The sequence below is a fragment of the Cetorhinus maximus genome, chromosome 17 (genome assembly GCF_964194155.1).
Source record: "Cetorhinus maximus chromosome 17, sCetMax3.hap1.1, whole genome shotgun sequence".
NCBI classification, from domain to species: Eukaryota; Metazoa; Chordata; class Chondrichthyes; order Lamniformes; family Cetorhinidae; genus Cetorhinus; species Cetorhinus maximus.
Window position 1 is genome coordinate 5,492,269 of NC_135895.1, and position 11,172 is coordinate 5,503,440.

The 11,172-nt window shown below is 44.1% G+C and overlaps 2 long non-coding RNA genes across 2 annotated transcripts in view; one reads left to right on the forward strand and one right to left on the reverse strand.

Annotated features, from left to right (window-relative positions):
• Window positions 1–9,773, reverse strand: part of LOC144692157 (uncharacterized) — a 43,053-nt gene extending 33,280 nt beyond the window's left edge. Inside the window, exons 1-2 of the long non-coding RNA XR_013579281.1 lie at window positions 9,658–9,773; window positions 8,025–8,160 (exon numbers count right to left, since the gene is read on the reverse strand). This is a non-coding gene — a long non-coding RNA (uncharacterized LOC144692157). The remainder of the gene's footprint in view (window positions 1–8,024; window positions 8,161–9,657) is intronic.
• On the forward strand, window positions 5,406–6,697 carry LOC144692155 (uncharacterized). The gene is made up of 2 exons (XR_013579277.1): window positions 5,406–5,962; window positions 6,010–6,697. It is a non-coding gene; the product is annotated as an uncharacterized LOC144692155 (long non-coding RNA).
• Window positions 9,774–11,172: the final 1,399 nt, after the last annotated feature.

The following is an 11,172-nucleotide window of genomic DNA, read 5'->3' on the forward strand; positions in this document are numbered from 1 at the left end:
AGAGAAAGGTATAGTGGGGTTCCCGAAGGGTCTCTGTTAGGAGCACTGCTTTTCTTGATCTATATTAATGCCCTAGACTTGAGTGGACAGAGCACAATTTCAAATTTGTGGGTGATTCAAAACTTGGAGGCACTATGAACTATGAGGAGGATAGTGTTAAGGGGGACATAGACAAGCTGGTAGAATGGGCAGACAAATAGATGAAATTTAACTCTGAAGTGCAAAGCGATCCTTGTGCAAAGAACAAGGAGAGGCAATATAAATTAAAAGGTACAATTCTAAAGGGGATTCTGGAGTAGGGGAGCCTGGGGATATATGCTCTTTTTAGTAAAACCGATAGGAAAAGGGGACAAATCAACAACTGAACAAATAAATCAGGGCAGCCCCTTGAAGGGGACGGCAACAGAAGACAAAACACGAAGGAAACTTACAAAGATCAAACCAAAATGTGACTGGGGGTGGGGGGGTCAATCATGCTCTCCAGTCCCCGCGGTGCCCACCAGTCACGGAAGGAGCCTGGTGATTATATGTGCACTAATAATGAAGGTGACGGGGCAGGTTGAGAAAGTGATTAATAAAGCGTACAAGATCCTGGGCTTTATAAATAGAGGCCTAGAGTACAAAAGCAAGGAAGTTATTGTGAACCTATATAAAACACTAGTTTGGCCTCCAATTGGAGTGTTGTGTCTAATTCTAGGTACCATACTTTAGGAAGAATGTGAAGGTATTGGAGAGAGGGCAGGAAAGATTCACAAGAATGGTTCCAGGGATGAGGAACTTCAGTTACAAAGATGAGCTGGAGAAGTTGGGACTGTTTTTCTTGGGGAAAAGAAGGCTGAGAGGAGATTTGATAGAGGTATTCAAAATCATGAGGGGTCTGGACAGAGTAGATAGGGAGAAACTGTTACCGTTTGTGGAAGGATCAAGAACGTGACAACACAGATTTAAGGCAATTGGTAAAAGGAGAAACGGCACCATAAGGAGAAACATTTTCACACAGCGAGTTGTTAGGATTTGAATGCACTGCCTGAGTGTGTGTTGGAGGCAGGTTCAATGGAGACTTTCAAAGGAAAATTGGATGATTATCAAAAGTAGAAAAACATTTCTCGAATGCTTGGCTGCTGGGAAACAGATGGTGGAGCGGCTTGACCAGCTCCTGTTGCCTATTTATATACCTGCATTGTCAGAAGTGCAGGAGGAAGTTCTCTGCGTGTCATTTAGTCAGGGAATGGCTTTTGGCATGGGAAAATCTAAAGGAAAGGAAACGAAAAATGCAGAACTGGGATAAAAGCATATCTAAGGTAGATGAATAAAAGACTTCCAAGTGCGTAGAGCACAGGATGTAATATTTCGTCAGGTTATACAGGATGTTTAAGTGGTTATGTTGACTATTTACACTGTGAGACAGAATAATACCCTATCAGTTCTTCCCTTTCCCAGAATCTCATGAGTCACAGCTCAGCGTTTGCAACAAGGCATAGCTGCCGTATTTCCCGTAAACACCAACATGAGCTGCCAGTTCTGTACATGTCCATGCTGATCACACGTCAGACTTGTCAGTCATGAGAGGACCTGCAGAAAACAATGAAGTCACTCACAGGTTGGACCTACTCGAGCAACAAAGAGCCCTACCACAACAAAAACAGAAAATGCTGGAAAAACCCAACAGGTCTAACAGCTTCTGTGGAGAGAAAAAACAGTTAACGTTTTGAGTCCGTATGACTCTTCCTCAGAGCTAAAGAGAAGTAAAGATGTGATGAAATTTATACTGTTTAAGGGGGGGTGGAGCAGGTGAAGCTGGATGGTCTGAAGTTGTTGAACTCAATATTCAGTCCGGAAGGCTGTAAAGTGCCTAGTCGGAAGATGAGGTGCTGTTCCTCCAGTTTGTGTTGAGCTTCACTGGAACAATGCAGCAGGTCAAGGACGGACATGTGGGCATGAGAAAAATTGAGACGACAGTCTATCACCAGAAATTGAGACCCAATCCTACTCAGGCCCCCTCCCACAACTCTTTCTTCAGTATATCAATGACTGTTTCAGTGCTACTTCATGCTCTCGTCTGGCCTGGAAATATTTATCAATTTTGCTTCCAGTCTCCACCCCTCCATCACCTTCACATGGTCCATCTCTGACACTTCCCTTCCCTTCCTTGACCTCTCTGTCTCAATTTCTGATGACAGACTGTCCACCAATATTCACTACAAGCCCACCAGGCTCGAAACGTTAACTTATTTTTTTCTCCACAGATGATGTTAGACCTGCTGAATTTTTCCAGCATTTTCTGTTTTTGTTTCAGATTTCCAGCATCTGCAGTATTTTGCTTTTACCTAAAGAGTCTACCACCTCAGCAGCTGGGGATTTTAAATTCAATTAACTAATAAATCTGGAATAAAATGCTGGACTCAATAACACTGATCATGAAACAAACGGATCAAACTGGTTCACTAATGTCCTTCAGGAGGGAAAATCTGCCATCCTTACCTGGTCTGGCCTACTTGTGACTCCAGGCCTGAGCAAACCATTCAGTTCTAGGGCAGTTATGGATGAATAATAAATGCTGGCCTTGCCAGTGAAGATCACGTACCAAGGCCAAATTAAAAAAAAAACATCTCCAAGAAGAGCAAGGAATGCTCTCCAGTGTCCTGCCGAACATGTGTCCCTCAATCAATCTCACAAAAACAAATTATCTGATCATTTACTTTGTTGCTGGTTGGAGGATCTTGCTGGCCGCATATTGGCTGCCATGTTTCCTACATTACAACAGTGACCACACCAATGACCACACAGTAATTCATTGCCTGGAAAGCACTTGGGGGCAGCCTGTGGTAGTGAACAGCGCTATTGAAAGGCAAGTCTTTTTTTAAGTTCAAGATGTTTTTAGACAGTGCAATAGGAAGAGGGTGGCAAGTACTGACATGACGAGGAATATTTCCACACAAGTTGAGATTGTGGTCACCACAAAAAGCTGACTCTGAGGTCAGGTCAGCTATACTCAGGAAAAATAATCCTTTAGCACTCCAGGGACCTTGTGTGTCCGGCACAACTGGGGTTAACCTTTCAATGCAGATTTCATGACAAACCTCGGCAACCTTGCCATGTCGCTTACATGTGGCAGAGTCATCCTACACTAGAGAATCCCCTCTAGCTCCAACGTTGTTTCATTAACATGACCTCTCACTTGAGGTAATTTATTATTAGCAATTCTCATTTGTGCCAAAGCCTACACACACAAGCAGTGATCTTTGTTGCAACAAGTATTTAAGTCCCTTCAGGCTTACAGGGCTGCCAGACTGGAGACTATCGTGAGAACTATACATGCTCTTAGCACAGCTATCAGTCTTTTAGATCTCTTTCTGTGACTGAGATATTTCGCTTTCAATGTGAGTTCTGCTTGAGTTCTGCATGCCTTTAAAAAAACATTCGTTGGTTTAATGGGGCTGTTGGAGTTCATGGTAAAGATTCCTTCGTTCACTAGGTGGCAGTCAGGAACAAGTGCATGCAGAGGACTGAAGTCCATCCATTGAGCTGCTTCAAGCAAGGAATTGAACGAACTGTGTGCAGCTCACTAATCATCACCCCAGATCAGCAATTCATTGGTAATAATCCCAAAACGATAAGACAGGTCAGAGAGGTCAAACTTGGTAGACAAGAGAATGTAGTTTGATCATACCTGAAATATTAATGCTTTCTAGTCAAGCAATCTGTCGCTTGCCATTTCAACACTCCACCCTGCTCTCATGCCCACATGTCCATCCTTGGCTTGCTGCATTGTTCCAGTGAAGCTCAACGCAAACTGGAGGAACAGCACCTCATCTTCTGACTAGGCACTTTACAGCCTTCCGGACTGAATATTGAGTAAAACAACTTTAGATCATGAACACTCTCCTCCATCCCCACCCCCTTTCTGATTTCCCCCCCTTTTTTTTGTCAATAATTTATATAGATTTTTCTTTTCCCACCTACTTCCATTATTTTTAAATGTATTTCCATCCATTGTTTTATCTCTACCTTTTAGCCTTCACCCCACCCCACCCCCACTAGGGCTATCTGTACCTTGCTTGTCTTGCTTTCTACCCTTAATTAGCACATTCCTCAAATAATATCACCACCTTCAACATCTCTTTGTCCTTTTGTCTGTGACATCTTTTAGTTATCTCCACCTATCACTGGCCCTCTATCCAGCTCTACTTGTACCCCCCCCCCCACCCTTAAACTAGCTTATATTTCACCTCGATTCTATTTTTACTTAGTTCTGTTGAAGGGTCATTCAGACTCAAAACGTTAACTGTGCTCCTCTCCACAGATGCTGCCAGACCTGCTGAGTTTTTCCAGGTATTTTTGTTTTTGTTTTGGATTTCCAGCATCCGCAGTTTTTTGCTTTTAATCTCATCACCAAGCTTTTTTATATTCTTTTCATGGGATGTGGGTATCACTGGCTAGGCCATCGTTTGTTGCCCATCCTTAATTGTCCGAGAAGGTGGTGGTGAGCTGCCTTCTTGAGCCGCTGCAGTGCTGTATGTACAGTGCTGTTAGGAAGGGAGCTACTGGAATTTGACCCAGCAACAGTGAAGGAACGGCGATATAGTCCCAAGTCAAGATCCTGTATGTCTTGGAGGGGAACTTCCAGGTGGTGGTGTTCCCATGCATCTGCTGCCCTTGCCCTTCTAGATGGTAGTGGTCGTAGGTTTGGAAGGTGCTGTCTAAGGAGGCTTGGTGAGTTGCTGCAGTGCATCTTGTAGATGGTACACATTGCTGACACTGTGTCGGTGGTGGAGGGAGTGAATGTTGATGGTGACGGATGGGGTGCCAATCAAACGGGATGATCCTGGAATGTGTCAAGCTTCTTGAGTGTTGTTGGAGTTGCACTCATCCAGACTAGTGGAGACTATTCCATCACACTCCTGACTTGTGTCTTGTAGATGTGGAAAGGTTTTGGGGAGTCAGGAGGTGAGTTACTCGCCACAGGATTCCTAGCCTCTGACCTGCTCTTGTAGCCACAGTATTTATATGGCTGGTCCAATTCAGTTTCTGGTCAATGGTAACCCCCAGGATGTTGATAGTGGGGGATTCAGTGATGGTAATGGCATTGGATGCCAAGGGGAGATGGTTAGATGCTCCCTTGTTGGAAATGGTCATCACCTGGCACTTGTGTGGCAGGAATATTACTTGCCACTTATCAGCCCAAGCCTGGATATTGTCCAGATCTTGCTGCATTTGGACATGGACTGCTTCAGTATCTGAGGAGTCACGAATGGTGCTGAACATTATGCAATCATCAGCGAATATCCCCACTTCTGACCTTATGATGGAGGGAAGGTCATTGATGAAGCAGCTGAAGATGGTTGGGCTGAGGACACTACCCTGAGGAACTCCTGCAGTGTTGTCCTGGAGCTGAGATGGTTGACCTCCAACAACCACAACCATTTTCCTTTGTGCTAGGTCTGACCTCAACCAGTGGAGAGTTTTTCCCCTGATTCTCATTGACTCCAATTTTGCTAGGGCTCCTTGATGCCACACTCGGTCAAATGTGGCCTTGATGTCAAGGGCAGTCACTCTCACCTGATTTGTTGAGTTCAGCTCTTTTGTCCACGTTTGGACTAAGGCTGCAATGAGGTCAGAAGCTGAGTGACCCTGGCAGAACCCAAGCCGAGTGTCAGTGCGCAGGTTATTGCTAAGTAAGTATAAATGAATAGTGGGAGAAGAGCACAGGAGAAATGACAGTAAAACTTTTACGCAGATGATGCCAGAACTGAGAGGTGTTACAATCATGAGGTTTGTGAGATTATTATAATTTGGGAATGTAGTTTTCAGTTTAGGGTAAATGAAGATGGTCATTTTACCTGTTCTGAAGTCTTCCTGATGGTAATTCTGGGTGGTTTGATTATTAGAGACCATAGGAAAGCTTAGATTGTTTTATTGGAAAGAAGGTGCAAGGTATTTATGCTTGGGGGCAACGGCAGCAGTCCCTGAGTTTACACTGAATATCCTATGAGTCTCCCAAAATCCCAGAAAGGTGTAAGATATTGTGTTGTAAACAGTTGTGCTGTAAACTATCCACTAACTTCAAAGATGAAAGGGAGTTGGGGGTTAAGGATAGCTAATCAGTAGTTCTACCTGAGTGCAAGGTCCATGTGTTTTACATTACCATGGGGAAGAGAGTGGAGGGAGCCATTTTTGGTGGTTACAGGCTTCCCCACAAATCAGTGAATATCTCAGGCACACAGCAGCTTTGTGTGGTCAGCAGAGAGAAGAGACTGCTTGACTTTGTGAGTTATCACAGCCGGATGTGGACAAGAAATGGTCTCTAGTCGAAGAGACGCATCCTGCAGCCTTCTACGCTTTCTGGGAGATTTGTTCTGGCATGGCCAAGGGGAAGAAGAATCATTGGAACAGGCTTTACTGCTGGTGGTGGATTTAAGAAATTCTCCAAAAACTGAGAGATGGTCACTCAAAAGTTACTACTCAGCAAAACCGGGATATGGTAAACCATGGGAATCTGGGAGCAACTGTGGACTGTTTGCTATAAGGGCTGTAATTCCATGGAGAGTGATGTGTGCATGGAGAGTGATGTGTGATAAGTATAGAAGAGGACCATTCCTCTCTGTAGTTTCAAGTATAAGTTTCCTACAAAAAGAAGAGTGTTTAGTGAGTGGTGTTTTTGATCATTTGTTACAGTAAAAGTTTTAAAGCATGAAAACTGGTTGTGTCATTCTTTCAATTATCACCTGGAAGTTCAAATCTCTTTCAAAAAGGTATAACTCTCTACAGGGATCACAAAAGAGGATACAACCACCAAGGAAGGATGAACAGGGCGAGAGATCTTTTCTCTAGAAAAGAGAAGGATGTGGAATGACCTAATTGAGGCCTTTAAAATTATAAAAAGAATTTGATAAGTAGGATGCAGTAAAGATGTTTTCACTTGTGGGGGAACCACAACTAACCAGAACTAGGGGTCATAAATATAAGATAGTCACAAAGAAATCCAATAGGGAATTTAGGAGAAACCTCTGTGCCCAGAGAGTGGTGAGAATGTGGAACTCAAGTGCACTGGAAGCAGTTCAGAGATATTCATAGGCTGGTTCCTGGGATGAACGGATTGTCTTATGAGGAAAGGTTGAGCAGGTTGGACCTATACTCATTGGAGTTTAGAATGAGAGGTGATCTTATTGAAACATATAATATTCGGAGGGAGCTTAACCAGGTGGGTGCTGAGAGGATGTTTCCTCTTGTGGGGGAATCAGAGCAAGGGGGCACAGTTTAAAACTATAATTTAGGATAAAGTTGAGGAGGAATTTCTTCTCTCAGGGGGTCATTAGTGTTCGGAATTCTCTTCCCCAGAGAGCAGTAGAGACTGAGTCATTGAATATATTCAAGGCTGAGTTAGATAGACCTCTGATCTACAAGGGAGTCAAGGGTTATAGGGGACAGACAGGAAAGTGGAGTTAAGGCCACAATCAGATCAGCCATTATCTTCTTTAATAGTGGAGCATCCATGATGGGCCGAAAGGCCTACTCCTGCTCCTATTTCATATGATTTCACAGGAGTGATTGAGGCAAATGGTGTGGATATATTTCAGGGGAAGCTAAATTTAAAAACATAAGGGAGAAAGGAATAGAAAGATACAGTGACAGGGGAGGGAACGGAGGAGGCCCATGTGAAGCATAAATGTGAAGGGCAGAATGGCTTGTTTCTACTCTTTAAATTCTAAATGTGTTTCTGTTTCTTTATGCCAGTATAATAATGTCTATAACCCTGGGTCAAAATCCTGGAACTCCCCTCCTAACAGCACTGTGGGTGTACCTACACCACATGGACTGCAGCGGTTCATGAAGGCAGCTCACCACCACCTTCTCAAGGGCAACTAGGGATGGGCAATAAATACTGGCCCAGCCAGCAAAACCCACATCCCGTGAATGAATGAAAAAAGATGAGGCACAGGGTTTATACACTGTAATCAAATACATCAGGACTTGTTTCCAGGTTCCATATATCTAATTTTGAATAAAGTTTATGATGTAGTCACCTTGTTGTGCTGCATTGTAAAAGCTTCTGCCGTACATCATTGATAGATTGGATTGGGGGCTGTTGTGATTTGCCAGTGTCAGTGTAGATGTCAGATGACCAAAGGGCAAAAGCAAAACACTGCAGATCCTGGAAATCTGAAATAAAAATAGAACATGTTGGAAACACTCAGCAGGCCAGGCAGCATCTGCAGAGAGAGAAACAGAGTTAATGTTTCAGGTCAATGACCTTTCTTCAGTTCTAACAGTGCAGCAGGAGGCAGTGTCTTCAGGTAAGGAGTGGGAGAAGACTAGAGGAAGGGGACAGTGTTACGGGTTGAAACATTCAACCATGCCAATGCTCTCCCAAACTCCGCAAACTTGAGTTCAACCCGTGGTCTGCTGCCTGGAACTAAATTCACACTGACCTCACAACGCCTCAATTTTAAAATGCTTATCTTTGTTTTCAAATCATTCCATGGCCTGACCCTCCCTATCCCTGTAACCTCCTCCAGCCCGGCAACCCTCCAAGATCACTGCACTCCTCCAATTTTGGCCTTGTGCATCCCTGATTTTCACTGGTGTGCCTTCAGCTCTCTGTGCCCTAAGATCTAGAATTCCCTCCCGAAGTCTCTCTGCCTCTTTCCTCCTTTAAGATGCTCCTTATAAACCTACCTTTCCTGACATCTCCTCATGCTCTGGTTGTCAACTTTTGTTTGAAAATGCTGTCATGAAGCACATTGGGGTGTTTACTACATTAAGGATGCTATAGAAACGCAAGTTATTGTTGGTATCCCTATGGCTATACATATCTCAAGTTCCTACTTAGCTTTCCTGATTGCTACACTTAACCCCATCCCTCACCGCACTGCTGGTTTCTGTGACCTATGCACTAATACCTGCTATCACCTCTATTCCATTATTCGCCTCAGTCCATACTTTGCCTGATCATCACCGAAGCCAATGCCCTTCCCCCATTGTCAATCCATCAACTTTCTGCTCGAATCCAATCCTGCACCAAGACCTGCTTCCTTTAAACACTGACCTCCTCCCCAATCCTCAATGTCAGCTGAGGCTCGGTGGGTCTTGTTTGACTCAAAAGTTTGTGGATTGAATCACTATCCAGAGACTTGAGCAGAATGATGCAAACAGATTACTCCCAATGCTGTACTGAAGGAATACCACGCCTGAACATAAAAATCAGACTTGGTTTCGTGTGCAAGTTATACTTCAAGTGTCTAGCACAGAGGTTTAAAATATTGCTTATGCTCGGCTAGTAGACTTTCTACATGATTGCTGTAAAATCCTTCATTGGTTTTCACATCCAAAAAATTAATGGGACTGAAATTGGACCTCCTGCTGCATAAAATAAGTGCAATTAAGTTTCGGAGCTTATTTGCTCCCCCATGGATGCCTGAAATACATTGGAGCCAAAATCCCTGGCAGTCGCTTAAGACAGGTATTGAGGTGCCTTATATAGGCAAACAAGGGGCCCGATGGCTGGATTTAGGACCATTCACAGAAATTGGGTGAAGCAGAGGTGCTGCACCCAGCAGCTCAGAATGGGCCCAGGCACCACCCCCACCCCACCTCTGTCAACAGCACTCCTGACGATTTGACACTGAGATTCCATTAGATGCATCAAAGGGTACATACCTGCATGTTTCTCTGATTTATCTTTGCACTGCGCATGATGTTGGAAATACAGTTTTCTGCATCTCAGTAATTGCTGTCAATCATTCTTGCCTTATACACGGTTCAGTGATAATGAAAATATCAAGGACCCAGTTGAAATGGAGATCAAATGAGACAGAAAAGCACACAGTAACTACAGTGAACTTCAATCAAGGGGATGATTGCCAAGAAAAACTCACATTAATGACGTACGTTTAACATAGTAAAACATCCCAAGGTGCTTAAGAGGAACGATAAAAGCATTTTTGAAATTTTTTGACACTGAGCCACCGAAGGAAAGATGACCAAAAGCATGATCAAAGCAGTAGGTTTCAAAGAGCAGCTGAAAGGAGGAGAGGGAGGTAGGGAGGTGGCGAGTTTTAGGGAGAGGATTCTAGAGGTTAGGGCCCAGGCAGCTGAAGGCATGGGCACTAATGCTGGAGCAAAGGGAATCAGGGATGGGCAAGGGGTTAGAATCAGAGGAGTGCAGAGATATCAGAGAGTTGTGGGGCTGGAGGAGGTTGCAGAGATAGATAGAGAGGGGCAAGGACATGGAGAGGTTTGAAAGCAAGGATGAGATTCGTCCACAAGCATGACCCAGACCTCCCTGTCGCTTGCCGTTTCAACACTCCACCCTGCTCTCATGCCCACATGTCCGTCCTTGGCCTGCTGCAATGTTCCACTGAAGCTCAACGCAAACTGGAGGAACAGCACCTCATCTTCCGACTAGGCAATTTATAGCCTTCCGGACTGAATATTGAGTTCAACAACTTTAGATCATGAACCCTCTCCTCCATCCCCACCCCCTTTCCGACCCCCCTTTTCCTTATAATTTATATAGATTTTTCTTTTCCCATCTATTTCCATTATTTTAAAATTTATTTCCATCCAATGTTTTATCTCTATCTTTTAGCCTATTTCGATCCCTTCCCCCCACCCCACCCCACCCCCACTAAGGCTATCTGTACCTTGCTCGTCCTGCTTTCTACCCTTAATGTCACCATTAGCACATTTCTTAGCTAATATCACCACCGTCAATAACCTCTTTGTCCTTCTGTCTGTGACATCTTTTGGCAATCTCCACCTATCACTGGCCCTCTATCCAGCTCTACTTGTCCCACCCTGCCCCCCCTTAAACCAGCTTATATTTCACCTCTTTTCTATTTTTCCTTAGTTCTGTTGAAGAGTCACGCGTTAATTGTATTCCTCTCCGCAGATGCTGTCAGACATGCTGAGTTTTTCCAGGTATTTTTGTTTTTATGATGAGAATTTGTAAAATGTGGCATTGTTGGACTGGGAGCCAGTGAAGATCAGCGAGCAGGGGTGATAGGTGAATGAGATTTGGAATGTAGACTACGGGCAGAAGGGTTTTGGATGAGCTCAGATTTATGTAGAGTGGAACAGCACTGGAATAGTCAGGTCTGCTGGTAACAAAGGCATGAATGAGGGTTTCAGCAGCAGATGAGCTGAGGTAGGGGTGAAGTTGAGCAATGTTAC